Genomic DNA, 14,464 nt, shown 5'->3' on the forward strand with positions numbered 1-14,464 from the left:
AATCGTCAAAGCATGCAAAAAAGGCTACTTATTGACTCACATCAATCACATGCCTACCAAAGCCCTATTCACGCATGCACATAAGCGATAATGGCAGAAACCCCAACTCTAACAACTACCAACAACCTAAGGTTTGGGAGGAAAGAGCAAAGCAGAAATACTTACTGATATTCGGGTAGTTGGAGGTTGAAGGAGTAACCGGATCACTGCACAGCACAATCACGAGAAGTAAAAGCTGCAAAGACGAACGACGATTCAAACCCTGAACTTCGGCGAATAAGCCCACTGCCAAACCAAAAGAAAAGTTTCTAGATCCCTTACCAAAAGAGGTGGCAAGGAATGAAAGCTTGGAAGCCTGAGAGTTCGAAGGTTTGAAAATCTGAAAATCCGAAAGATAGAGAATTTGAAAGCATAAAGAGGAAGAAAGGTCCGTTCCCTCGTTTTTATAGCAGGGAAGAAGTCGTTTCGAATTCCGTGTGCATCAGATCCAACGGCTGGAGATGAAGCGACGATCCTATTTATGACTCCTCGGATGGGAATAAAGTATTTATTTCCCATCATTATACCACCTCGGGCCCGGAGTACCATTAAAAACCGTCAAATCATTACTCAGATGACTGACGCACGCATACTCAACCAGTCGCCTCACGCACACGTCTTGGTCACAGAACCATTCCCAGCATGACACGTGGTCCTTGCCGCACTTGCGTACTTGAGTTCAAACAGAAGAAGTTCCCTTTCTTTTTCATACTAACACTCAGGCGAGAAAAAGGAACCCTTCCGGGAACATAGAAGGTGGCCCCTCGCCTAATCTAAGAAACTGAAATACCCGGAGGACTGTACAAGCTCCCGGATCTCTCAAAGCTCCGTGACCTTGGGGGGTAAATGTTATCCAGATTTCCGGATAGCGTTTAGATTGATGTCCTCGGGGAAGCATAATTACCAATGTCTTTCACGGTAGGTGACCAGAGCTCGCGGATGGACAGAAAGGCTTCGCCTCTCCCGTTTAGTGTCCAGGTTACTCTTTCAAGCAAACACGACACGGAGGCTCGTCGACCCTCTCGGACTCCCAAAGGGGTATCCTTCAGGGAAGCTCCTTCCAGGAGAAGCTCTTCAAGTGGTCTTCGCGGAAACAGTTCCGTGCCTCGCACGGAACTAAACCAAGCGGTCGAGTCATGGAGGAGGCATATTTGGAATGATATCCACCTGACACAGGATCCCGCCTGACACGCCCGACAGGTCAAAGCCGCACACATCCCAGCACGCCTAAGGGTACCTTTTCGCCTACTGTTCCGCTGACAACTTGGAAAAGACGGCTGACTTTGTGTGTTCCCCATACTTTCACGTAAATATACCCACATAGAGTTTTGTAGCCATGCTACTACAGTAATTGTATCCCCTATTTATGGCTGGAGTAATTAAGACTCATGTACGTAGAGAAAAACCCTAATCCAAAACCCTAGCTATAAAGACCCCTTCATTTTACAAGAAGGGGGACGGCCAACAGATCACATAGCAAAAACTCTACAAAAATCTCTCTAGCTTCATCTTCTTCAAGAGAACCCGAGAGAAACACTGTGAGTGTGTGAAGTTCTTGTACACCAGCCATCTTACTGTAGTCCTTTCCAAGTATAATAACATCGACTCGTGGACTAGGGCTTGTTAACGCCTGAACCACGTAAAAACACTGTTTGTTTAGTTATATTTCAGCACTTCTACAGTCCTTATCTTTTTATTATTCTGTTTGTATTCGTTTCCAAAAAACTCGGTAAACAGCAGTCTACCCTCCTGGGGAGAATAAGAGCGGGTCAGATGGGTGATGCACAGTTGCAGGAGGTTAGAGGAAATATCCTAGTTGGAGTGGCTAGGGATTATTCCATTTCAAAGAGGGATTTTGCTATGGTACAAGGATCGGATTTGTATTCTGATGGATATTGGTATTAGATGAGAGATACTTGATGAATCCCATACTCACTCTATCCAGGCACCACAAAGATGTATCAAGATCTATAGACTTTATATTGGTGGCCTGGGATGAAGAAGGACGTGGTTGAATACGTAGCCAAGTGTTAAACCTATTAGCAGGTAAAGGCTGAACATCAGCGACCAACAGGGTTGTTATAGCCTTTGGGTATTCCCGAATGGAAGTGGATATTACTATGGATTTTGTGGGAGGTTTACCTAGGACAATGGGGGAAAATGACTCAGTGTGGGTGATAGTAGATAGATACACCAAGTCAACTCACTTTCTTCCAGTGAGGATCACCTATACGGTAGATCAGTACATGGAATTATATGTGAGGGAGATTGTACATCTCCATGGGGTTCCTAAATCTAGTGTCGGACCAGGATCCCATATTTACCTCCAAGTTTTGGGGTGGTTTGCAGAAAGCTATAGGAACTCAGCTGAAGTTCAGTACAACCTTTCCTCCTCAGATAGACGGATAGTTTGAGAGGACAATTCAGATATTGGAGGACATGCTTAGAGTGTGTGCTAGACTTTGAGGGGCCTTGGAGTAAGTACCTCCCGTTGATTGAGTTTTCGTACAACAACAGTTATCAATCAACGATTGGAGTAGCTCCATATGAGATGCTATATGGAAGGAAATGTAGATCACCCATTCATTGGGATGAAATGGGGGAGAGGAGGTATTTGGGGTCGGAGATGGTTCGGAAGACTAACAAGCTATTGAGAAAATTCGAGCTCGAATGCTCGCTTCATAGAGCAGATAGAAAAGCTACATTGATCCTAAGCTTAGGGACGTGAAGTTCCAAGTAGGGGACCACGTGTTTCTGCAAATTTCACCATTGCGAGGGGTGAGGAGGTTTGGGAAAAAAGGCAAGTTGAGCCCTAGATTCATAGGACCTTTTGAGATCCTGGAGAGGATCGGGCAGGTAGCCTATAGATTGGCTCTACCACAATCATTATCAGGAGTCCATGATGTATTCCACATCTCTATGCTTTGGAAATACGTCTCAGATACGACTCACGTGTTGGGATATGGAGATCTAAAACTACAGACCGATTTATCATATGAGGAGCGACCAATTCAGATCTAAGACAGAAAAGACAAGGTTCTAAGGAACAAGACGATTCCTCTAGTCAAAGTCTTATGGAGGAATAGCAAGGTTGAGGAAGCGACCTGGGAGCTAAAGTCAACTATGCAGGATCAGTATCCCAAATTATTCAGGTAAATTTCAAGGAAGAAATTCTCAGTAGGAGGGGATAGTTGTAACAACCCAAAAATTCTAATAAGGTTTGGTGCCTTCATTAGCGTGTCGGAATGGCATAATTAGATATGTGTGTGAATAATTGATTAGATGCATGAATGTGTGGCATGCATGATATATATGATGATATGAATATACTTATATGCATGTTTATAAGTATTAAATATGCATGTGGGCTCGTTATTGTTTATAAGGGCATATCTATAATTTTGGCCCGTTAAGGGTATAAATATGATTACATGTGTTAAATGGTTGAGACCACTTTATTATGTGGATATATTTGTAGTAAATGACTCTAGGCGATCCTAGTGAGCGGATTAGCGGAATAGTCACAACAGGGTTTAATACCCAACTCAGGGTGAGTCCATGGTTATTTTGGGAAACTTAACACATATTTGGGATATATCGAGTATTGGGTAAGTATTTGATAATTAGTTGGACATGACAGGATTAATTGGGAATTGTTAGGACGACTCGATGAGTTAGCGGGAAATGGGTGGAAAATGACCAATATGCCCTTATGGGCAACTAAGAGTTTGGGTTAGTATAAGGGGCAATTTAGTCTTTTTTAATTAAGAGATATACTCAATAAGTCTCTAGGAAATAGACAGAACCCACCAGAACACTCTCAAATTCTCTCTCCCTCTCTTGTTGCCTAAAGGAGTTTTGAAGAATTAAAGGATAAAGCCAAGGAATTGGGCATGAGGATTGGGGAAACTAAGGCTAGGACTTTAAGGTGCAACTCATGAACAACATTATCATCATTATGGTAAGGACTCTGCTATGATTTAATGGTATAATTTGTTATTAGTTTAAGTGTTTTAAGCTTCTAAGTTTCAGATAAATTTTGATGAATTATGGGTTATTGGAAGGGTTTTGGGTTAGAATTTTAGGAGGTTATGAAGCTTTGAGTGGGCTATTGTGATATGGTGGTTAAATTCTTGATATGGAGTATAATTGGGTTGGATTTTGAGGTTGTACCTGGGAAAAATCCTGAGCAAACCCAGGGATTTCTGGGTTCACGGGGGCGTGCCGCGACCCAGTTCATGGGTGTCGTGGCCCGCGTGCCCCAGAAGGCCCCGAGAGGGCTGCTAGCTTATGGGTGCCTCGCGACCCTAGGGGGAAAGTCGCGGCCCGCCTCCCCCCAGAAGCAAGAGGTTGCGCCTCTGACTTGAGGCGCGTCATGACCCTTAGGGGCAGGTCACAGCCCACCTAGGCAGCCATGGCCTAGGTTTGCTTTTCGGCCAGAGGAGGCTAGGGGATTTATGCCTATGCGCTCGGGACGAATTCTACTACACAGTTTTGTAGAATTCGAGGTCCCAGAGGCTAGTATTTGTTTCCAAAACATTTAATTGGATTAGAATTTGATAGTTATCCATTGTTACTTGTGACTAGGATTATCGTTAAGGCTCAGGACTGAGGATCGTGCTCGAAACCGTTCTTTATCCATCGCTCGGGACTCGAGGTAAGAAAACTACACCCAATTGGTTGTGAGCAGGACTGAGATTCCTTGTAATGGAACATATGTGCTCTGTAAATTATATATCTATTATGTGTGATATGAAAGTACGACCTAAGGGTGTCGGGGTTGATGATTAGCATACTGAACGCAGCTCAGCCTAAACGAGTCGGGACCAACTAAATAACCAGAGGGCTCGGCCTAAGGGCGCTAACACCTAAATATTTTTATTACAGATTGAGTAATTATATGTTTGAAAGTATATGTTTATCATTTCCTCACTTAATACTTTCATTCTGCTGAGTAATCGAATGGATTGGATTGAAGTTGTTATATGCTCTTGTTGCAATCTATGCTTGTTGATTATGGTTTTCTTGTTGAGCCTTGGCTCACGGGTGCTACGTGGTGTAGGTAAAGCAAAGGGAAGCTGGACCAACCATGAGTTGGGGAGCTTTTGGGGCAGAGTGTACATCGACAGCTGCTTAACCACCACAGCTGAGAGAATTACAGGAACTAGAGCTCAAACATGTATATTTTCATTTAGGCTGGCTACAGTTGTACTAACTTTTTAGAGTTGTTTCCACCATGTAAACCTTTTTTTTTTTTGGATCTTATGTATCAAACTGTTATCTTAATGAAAATCAATCATTTATGATCAAAATATTTTAACCTTAAACTGTCAAATGACTTTAGAAACACATTTATGTTCAAACGACCTTATTAGCAGGCCTTGCACTATTCTAAACACACAGTGTAACGATCTTCGTTACCCAAGGCGTTACACTGATGTATGCTATGTTGTATACTAGGTCTGACATATGCTATGTTGTGGGGATCGTAAGTCATTATCAATCAACTCCTATTTTAGAACATTTGATTGTGATAAAAAACATACTCAAGTATCTTCGTAGAATGAGAGATTATATACTTGTTTTTATTCAAGGGTGATTTAAACCTTATTGGGTACACTAATTTTGATTTCCAATCAGACAAAGACAGTCATAAATTGACATTTGGGCCAATTTATACTCTTGGTGTAAGTGTTGTAGTCTTAAGAAGTCTCAAACAATCGAGTATTGCAGATTCAACCATGGAAACCAAGTATATAGCGACTTGTGAAGCAGTTTGTCTTAGGAAATTCTGCAGTGATCTGGAATTGATTCCAGATATAGAGAAGCCACTATTCTTGTACTGTGACAACAGTGGAGCGGTAGCTAACTCAAATGAACCTAGAAGCCACGAGAGAGGAAAGAATGTAGAATGAAAATACCATCTTGTCAGAGAGATCTCACACATAGGTGATGTGACAGTTATGCAGATAATGTTGGAACAAAACCTGGGACCCGTTTACTAAGATACTTCCTGCAAAGTCTTTTATGGGTCATGTACGTAATATGGGATTGAGAGAGATACCTTGCTTTAAGGGCGAGTGGGAGATTTTTAGAGTTGGTGCCCTTAAAGCATGTGAAAATACATTTTTATTGATTTAAATAAAAGTAAAAATTTTATTTTATTTGATTATTGAAATTATTGTTTGAATAATATATATCACAAAATTTCATATTCATTTATGAGAATATAATCTCGTACGAGAGAATTAAGATCATATATAATGAATAAAATAGTCAGCAACATATTAAAGTATGAGATCTTTAATGATGCAAGTAATCTAGATTCGAATTACTAATGTGGATAAACATCTTGGTTAAGGTACTTTATACAATTGAGATTATATATGAGAGGACCAATGTGAATTAATTTCTTTATAAATTTACTGTTTTCCATAAAGATTTAATTCATATCTTTAATGATGAGCATTTGTAGATCAGTCTAAATCGTGAGTGGTCATGAAATCATGTTCATGTTTATTGGATCTTTTGATTCATTCATTACGGTCTCTTAATATAATGAGGCTAGTGACTTTGGTTTCGAAGATTCATTATCATGAGTGTCTAGGAACATAATTTTACAATATTGGAATTCATGCTTGCCTAATGGATCGAATATTGGTTCCCTTAAAGGCTAATTTTGGGAGTGAATAGTTATTGAGCTCAAATCTATAATATGATTATAGATTAAGTATTCACAAGTGAATTAATGGTACTTAAGGAACAAGGTAATTAGAATGGTAAAACGGTAATTCTTAACTAACTCTAATTAGCGAACAAATAAATGGAGGACAAACTACATATATTGATTATATCAATGGACTACAAGAGCATACTCTGTAAATATAATTCTATAATTACCAAGAGTTCAATTTCATATTTATAGTAGAGTAATAATGGAATTAATAAATATAATTAATTATTTAATTACAGAGTTTAATTAATAGTGTGATTTATTGGAGCTTAGTATTATAGAACCATGGTCTCCGAGTCGCCTCTATTCTGTACTGTCAAGGGTAAAGATGTCACATGCAAGAATAATTGAGAAAATGACTAAATTGCACAGGAATTGATTTTTCAAGGCTAAGTAATAATTATGTGCAATTAATTAACAATTTGACTGATAAGTTTTTATTTGAAAAACTTTATATTAGTTGAAATTAATATTAATTAGTGTTTAGATTTATATTAAAGAGTGTCAATTATTATCTTAGTATAAGATAATTATCCAAACTGATAAATTAAGTTAAGGTTAATTTTGAATTAACTCACATTTATTTTTTAAATAAATATCTTGTCTTAAAGCTAATTAAACAAAAAAAAATTAGGGACACACATAAGTGGCACCACTTAAAGTGGCATGTGTTTATGGGATTTGAATTTTGAATTTCAAATATTATTTGTTTATTTAATTATTATTTAAATTTTATTAAAATAAATAAAAATAAAAATGTTTTATTATGTTTATATGTTTAAAAATATACTATTATTTTTAATAAGTTTAATGAGACGTATCAATCGTATCGATAGAAATTTTCTAAGCCTAAAAATTTTTAGAACTCTCTGTAGCCTTCTCCTTTATCCAAACTCTCTTGATCTCATATTTTGAGAACATTAAAAGAGCATAAATAATCAAACCAATGAATCTTACGTACCCACACACATCCTTGTGTGTTTGAGGAACGACTTTGAAGACTAAGGTGTCAGTCTTCGCTAGATAGCAAGATCGTTTGATTATACAAAACGACTCAAGGACTCTTGATAGGTTACAAGGGGTAATTATTTTCTTTAGGGGTGTACACGGTTTGGTTTGGTTTCGTTTAGAAGAATTTTGAAACCAAACTGATCATGCAGTTTTTTCAAAATGAGCAAAACCAAACCATTAAAAATAAAAAATCAAACCAGATCATAAATAAATAGTTTGGTGCGGTTACAACCATATAACAAAAATATTAAAATTTTAAACTTTTTTTATTATAAAATAATTACATATAAAAATAATAATAATTTTAGATTTACTTTTAAGATCATAAAAAGTCTACAAGAAGCTTAGTATATTTGTTGTTAGAAGTGTAAGTATTTTGAATCAATTTATAAAAGAGGGAAAGAGAAACTTTTACTTTCTAAATAATGTGGGAAAGAGAAATGTTTAATATTTCAACATTTTTTAATTTAATTTATGTATTGTTATTATTTTAATGTGTAAATTAATTTTATATTTTAATTAACTTTATATTTCAAAATCAATTTAAATTATATTTTTAATTAAATCATTTATAAGATTTAAGGGTATTTTGATCTTATTGAAAAAAAAAAGACAGAAAATGACTTCAGGGGCCTATTTTGAACTTTTTACAAAACAAGATTTATAAGTCAATCAAGCAAAATATATGGCCTAAAATAGTATAAACTCTTTAATATATTCACCAACTTTACTATTTTTAAAATATTAAAATTTTATTTCTTAATATTCTTTTATGTAGTTATTAAATTATTATAATTATAACTACTGCTACTACTTATTAACGAAGGGTGTTTTTTTTTTTTTTTTTTTTGTTATAATCGTTAGTCACTTAAATTATTTGTTTGTATGTGAAGGCATACACTTATAACTGATTAATCTCTTTTGATTTTTTCAGATAGTATATTAGTCTTTGAAGCAAAAGCCCTTGCTCTACTTGAATGGCTTATTTGAGTTCAAGTTTTCGGTTTTCGTGGTTGGGTGTTCTTTCTCTATTTAAAACGTTTTTGTCTTTTTCAAGGATAACTGTTTTTTTTTTGTCGTAGTTCTTTTACGGACAATGAACTAATTACATTCTCTTTAAGGAGACAATAAGCTTGTTTTGGTGGGAACGATCCCAATATTTTTTATTGTGATTCATCACTTTATTATAAAAAAAATTTTAAAAATTGTTTGATTTTTAAATTTCAATTATAAAATTATATTTTAAAAATATGATTATAATAATATCATATTTTGAAAAAATGGTTACAATCATGCCACACTTTGACAAACATAGGTTAAAGTAGAATTTATTTGTTAAAATTGGGGCAATAATGAGTCTATTGAATTTGAATTATAACATATTATACTATATTTTAGATTGCGCTAGATGCTCTCTAATCTACGAGGGTAACTACACTGATTGACCCTAATTAACCTTATATTTATAACTCTAACCATTTGTTAATATTTTTCACATTATTGATTCTTTAAGACAAAATTACTTCTCTGTTAAACAAACAATTAGAAACAAATCTAACCCTTACCCTTCTCATCTCTATGTTTCCCACCAAAAATCCTCCCAAACCGAGTTGTCTTCAACATTGCCGTCAAAGCTTTGGTGGTGTTGTCGTCCCCGGCTAGCTCCCACGTCGTCTCTGCCACACCAATGCATGTCCACCCAGTTGCGTCGTCGTCTCAACCCATTCGTCGTCATCTCCCCTTCATTGAAGCCTCCCACCACCACCCTTTGTGTATTGTGTTTCTCCAAAAATATACATTTATATACAACTTACAATTAGGTAATGCAATTGTTGTTTTGTTATATTTTGTATTTTCATTGTTTATGATATTCTTTTGTAGTAATTTGAAACACATTTGTTGAATTTTCATAGTGCCCACCAAGTGTTTTTAATAATGCTCAACTAAAAATGCATGGCCTCAATTTCTAGTGTGATATATATATATATATCTTTTTTTCTAATATTATTAGTTTATTGGAATAAATTTAATAGCATATTATATATGATATATAAGTGAAAATCAATTATAGAAGGAACTTGTAACTCAAATGCACTAGTTTGTTATCAAATATATGAATGAGTATTATCAAATGCCAAACATGCTCAAAGTAGCTAAAGAATAAGCACCATATTTATCTCTATTAGTTTGAATTGAATCCTCATGGAGTGCGTACTTCGCAGTAAGTTATGATCTTTTAATGTTTATATGTGAATTTAATTGAAAAACTAGTATCTTTTAATGATATAGAAAAACTCATTTGAAATATGATTTCATTTCTGCAGAATGTAAGTAGTATTTTTGTAGTTTTTGGGTTTTTGAGTGAGAAATATCTTAGCTCAAGCAAGACCAACAATGGGATGGTTTATGGATTATTATGGGTATATACTTGTTAAATACTGACTTTGATAGAATTTTGTGTGAACAAGAGGTGAATTTAGTGTGAACTATATCTGAATTTGGTGTGAATTATGTGTGAGGTTGGTGTGAATTTGGATGAACTATGTGTGAACAAAGTGTGAACCATGTGTGAAACATACAAAGTATGAATAATTTGTGAATTATGTGTGAAGCATGCGTGGATCATGTGTGAATTTGGGGAGAACTATGCATGAACAACATGTGAATTTGGTGTGAATATAGTGTGAATTATGTGTGAGGTTGGTGTGAATTTGGGTGAACTATGTGTGAACAAAGTGTGAACCATGTGTGAATAATGTTTAAACCATACAAAGTGTGAATAATGTGTAAACCATATGTGAATCATGTGTGAATTTAGTGTGAACAATATGTGTGAATTGGGGTGAACTATGTGTGAACAACGTATGAATTTGGTGTGAACAATTAAGGTGTTGATTTGGTGTGAACCATGTGTGAAGAAAGTGTGAATATATCTGAGTTATGTATTAAGCACTTATGAGTACAATAATAACGAAGTTCACGTCATTTGATTTGTTGGAAGGACCAAAACAGTCACCTTTCAAGCAATTCTTCTTAGTTCTGCCTCTACAATATTCTGGAGTTATTATTCACCAGTTACTGCTTAGAATAGTTGTTGGTAGAGGAAAGAACGAATACTGCTTGAATTTTAATATTTGTGGTCAGAATACAAGGTTTGGAATTAGTGAATTTCGTTTGATCACTGGATTGAATTGTGGAATTTCTCCGGATCACGCAAGTATAAAGAAATGACCAAGAGTAAAAGACTTCTCCAGACATACTTGAACAATAAAGAAGGTTTGTCTTCTAAAGAGTTGGAAGATGGATTCAAATGGTGCGATGTGAAAGAAGACGTATGGAAATTAGGTCTGTGTTTTTTTGGTAGACTCTCTTTTATTACCTAGTAAACCAAAGAAGAAATGCTTTACTGATGTCCTTTCCATGGTGGAGAATGAAGATGACTTCTTCAACTATCCTTGGGGGAGATTATCATACGAGAAGACATTATTCGACTTGACAAAATATATGGAAAGGCTAAGGAATAAATACTTGAAGAATGTTGAGCAAAAGAGAAAAAGATCAGCACCTTAGTACACAATTTATGGTTATGCCATTGCTCTGCAATATTGGGCCTATGGAATTTTCACAAAGTTCGCTGCATTTGCTGATCAATAACCCCTTGCCTTTCCAAGAATGCTTAGCTAGTCAGTGCATAAAATGCTGAAAGAGAAAGATATTGAAGTTGTATTTAAGAAAAAAGTGTAACTCATTGAGATTTTATTTGAGTTTGTGATTTATAAGTAATGTTTGTACCTTATTAATTTATTATTTTGTTGTAGGATCTTGTGAAGGCCATGCTCAATCCAAGACCTAAAGAGAAATAATTTCATGACTCTATTATTCAAGGACCAGATGAACTACTCATGGGCCGTGTTATTTGCTTTGTAGACAATGATGTGGAATTGGAATTTGAAAGGGAAGAACATGAGGAACCTCCCACAAAGCCTAATGTAGCAGATGGGCATCGTCACGAGCAGGACCAGAAAGAGATACCAACTCTAATTAACACTCACCATGAAAAGTTGTTAGCTGATGTTGACACTTTGAAAAGTAACCAACAAAGAATGGAGGAGAAGTTGGATTATCCAATTTAATTGATGATCTCGCAACGTAAAGGTAGTGATTCTAAGGATTCAATATCAGATGGGCATCTTGCTTCACCACACCATACATATATTGTGGAGCACTGTAACGACCCAAAATTACTAATAAGGCTTAAGGGCCTTGATTAGTGTGTTGGGAGGGCACAACTGGAAGTTATATGAATTAATGGTAAAAATGCATGATTATGTGAAAAGCATGCTTATATGATTATTTGGATAAATGTGATGCATGACTATGTGTATTATTAGTATGCATGTAGGCCCTGACTAGGTTATAAGGGTATATTTGTAATTTTGGCTCGTTGAGGGCATAAATGTAAATATTTGTGACAAAATGTTGAGACCACATTATTATGTGGATATATTTGTAGCTTGTGACTCGAGGCGATCCTAGCAAGCGGTTTAGCGAGAAAGTCACAGAAGGGATTTATACTCAGCTCGGGGTGAGTCTGGGGGTATATCTGAGAATTTAGAGAATATATTGGAGACTATTTGTTATTGTGGAAAATAATTGGTGATTGGTTAATTGTCAGGATGTAAGCGGTAATTATTTGGGACACTCGAGGAATTAGCGGGAATTGGGAGTAAGTGACTAAAATGCCCTTGGAATGATTTAAAGGCTTAGATTTAATGGGAGGGTATTATGGTCATTTGGTTATAAGAGATAAGAGTTGTTTCAGCCTTTATACACATGGTGGAATGTTTAGAAACTGGGAGAAACTGAAAGAAAAAGGGAAAAGACAAAAGAGAGAAAGAAGGAAAAACAGAACAGTTGAGACTTACCCTTTTCTCTCTATCGGTTTATCATTTTCTAGCACCATTTCCTGTGAATTCTTGGAGTTATGGTTCAGAGGAGGATTGGGTCAGGTTTAGCACTTGAGGTTCTTGGTGAAACTAGGAGTTTTACTGAAATTCAGTTCCATTCAAGGTAAGCTTTAAGGTTATTTTTCAGTTTTTGGATTCTGATGTTGAAATGGATTTCTGAAACTTGGTTTTGATGGAAATTAAGGGAGATAACTTGAGGAAATGATGAGCTTAAGGCTAGAGGGATACTAAAGATAGCATAAGGTCGAATTCCCCAATTAAGGTAAGAAATTATGAGTTTGAACATTTGAATTCAGGACTGTTCTGGTTCTCTTTTGTTGGGTTTTTGAGCTTCATGCTCAAACATGGCTTTTCCTTTGTTTTGGGGTGCATGTGGCTAAGTTCTATATGGTTGGGTTGTGTAAGGTGAGATGTAGGTGATGGTAGACTCAATTTGGTGTGTAGTTGAGGTTTGGAAGGGTTCCAAGGGGGTTTGGTTCGAGGAAAATCGAAGGAGGAAAAATAGGGTGTTGCTGGCCTGTGACTAGCGCTGTAGCGCTAGCCTTTGGGCGCTACAGCACTAGGCTTGAGTTTCCTGGCGCCTTTGGCTCTGTTTGTAGCGCTATAGCGCCCTCTTTGAAGCTATAGCGCTACAATGTCTCCAGAAGTGGGTTTTGGGGTTATTTATTAGGGTTTTCGTCCGGGGGCTCGGGGTTTGATTCCACCACCCCGTTTGGTGGAATTAGGGCTTCCCGAGGGCTCAAGATTGGTCCCGAGGTTAGGTTTTGGTATTGAAGTTTAGTGATGGTTTTAATTTTTGGCTGTGACTAGGTGTGTGCCAGGGCTAGGACGGGATCATGCTTGAGAGTTGACTCCATTAAACAATCCAACATAATCAAAGGTAAGAAACTGCACCCGGCTATGTGTTAATGATGGGACTAAGATCTCCCTATATTTCTATAACGTCATAGATGGTATTATGCCATGGGAAATGTGATAAGCAGCCTAAGAGTGTCGAAATCAATATTTGTGCACAAGGCGCGGCTCGGCCACTAGTAGCTGAGGATAGCTTAATATTCACTAAGCTCGGTTTAAGCGGGCTGGAGTCAGTGGGATAAATATGGGGTGCGGCCTAAGGGTGTCGACCCTAATTAATATGTGAATTGATTATTATTGTTAATTGATGAACTTGGTATGTTGAATGCCTGATTATATAGCTGTTGTGGATTGTTGAGCATGTGTTATGCTTATGAGTTGTTTGATTTCGGCACTGTGTGTTATGCTTATGCTTATGAGTTGTTTGATTTGTAAATTGACTACTTAGTGGTTATGTTCTGTTGTCTGGTTTCTTGTTGGGCCTTGGCTCACGAGTGCTACGTGGTGCAGGTAAAGGCAAAGGTAGGGTGGACCAGTCCTGAGTTGGAGAGCTTTGGGGTTGAATGTACATAGTCAGCTGATTGGCTGCCACAGTCGAGGAGTGACATAGGATGGGAAAAGCCTAAATGTCTGTTTTGCCCTTAGAGTGGCTGGTAGCTGTACTTTTGTTCTGAATTTTGTAAACTGTCTTTCAAACATTATTACTCTTGGGATCCCATGTACTAAATGTTCAAATATATGAAAAGCAACTTTTGTGGCCAAACTCTTTTAACCCTAGCTCAAATATAGTTTCAGTAACATGTTTTTAACTAAATGACTTGATTAGCAAGTCTTGCACTTTCATAAACACACAGTGTAA

This window comes from Humulus lupulus, chromosome 1, assembly GCF_963169125.1.
Source record: "Humulus lupulus chromosome 1, drHumLupu1.1, whole genome shotgun sequence".
NCBI classification, from domain to species: Eukaryota; Viridiplantae; Streptophyta; class Magnoliopsida; order Rosales; family Cannabaceae; genus Humulus; species Humulus lupulus.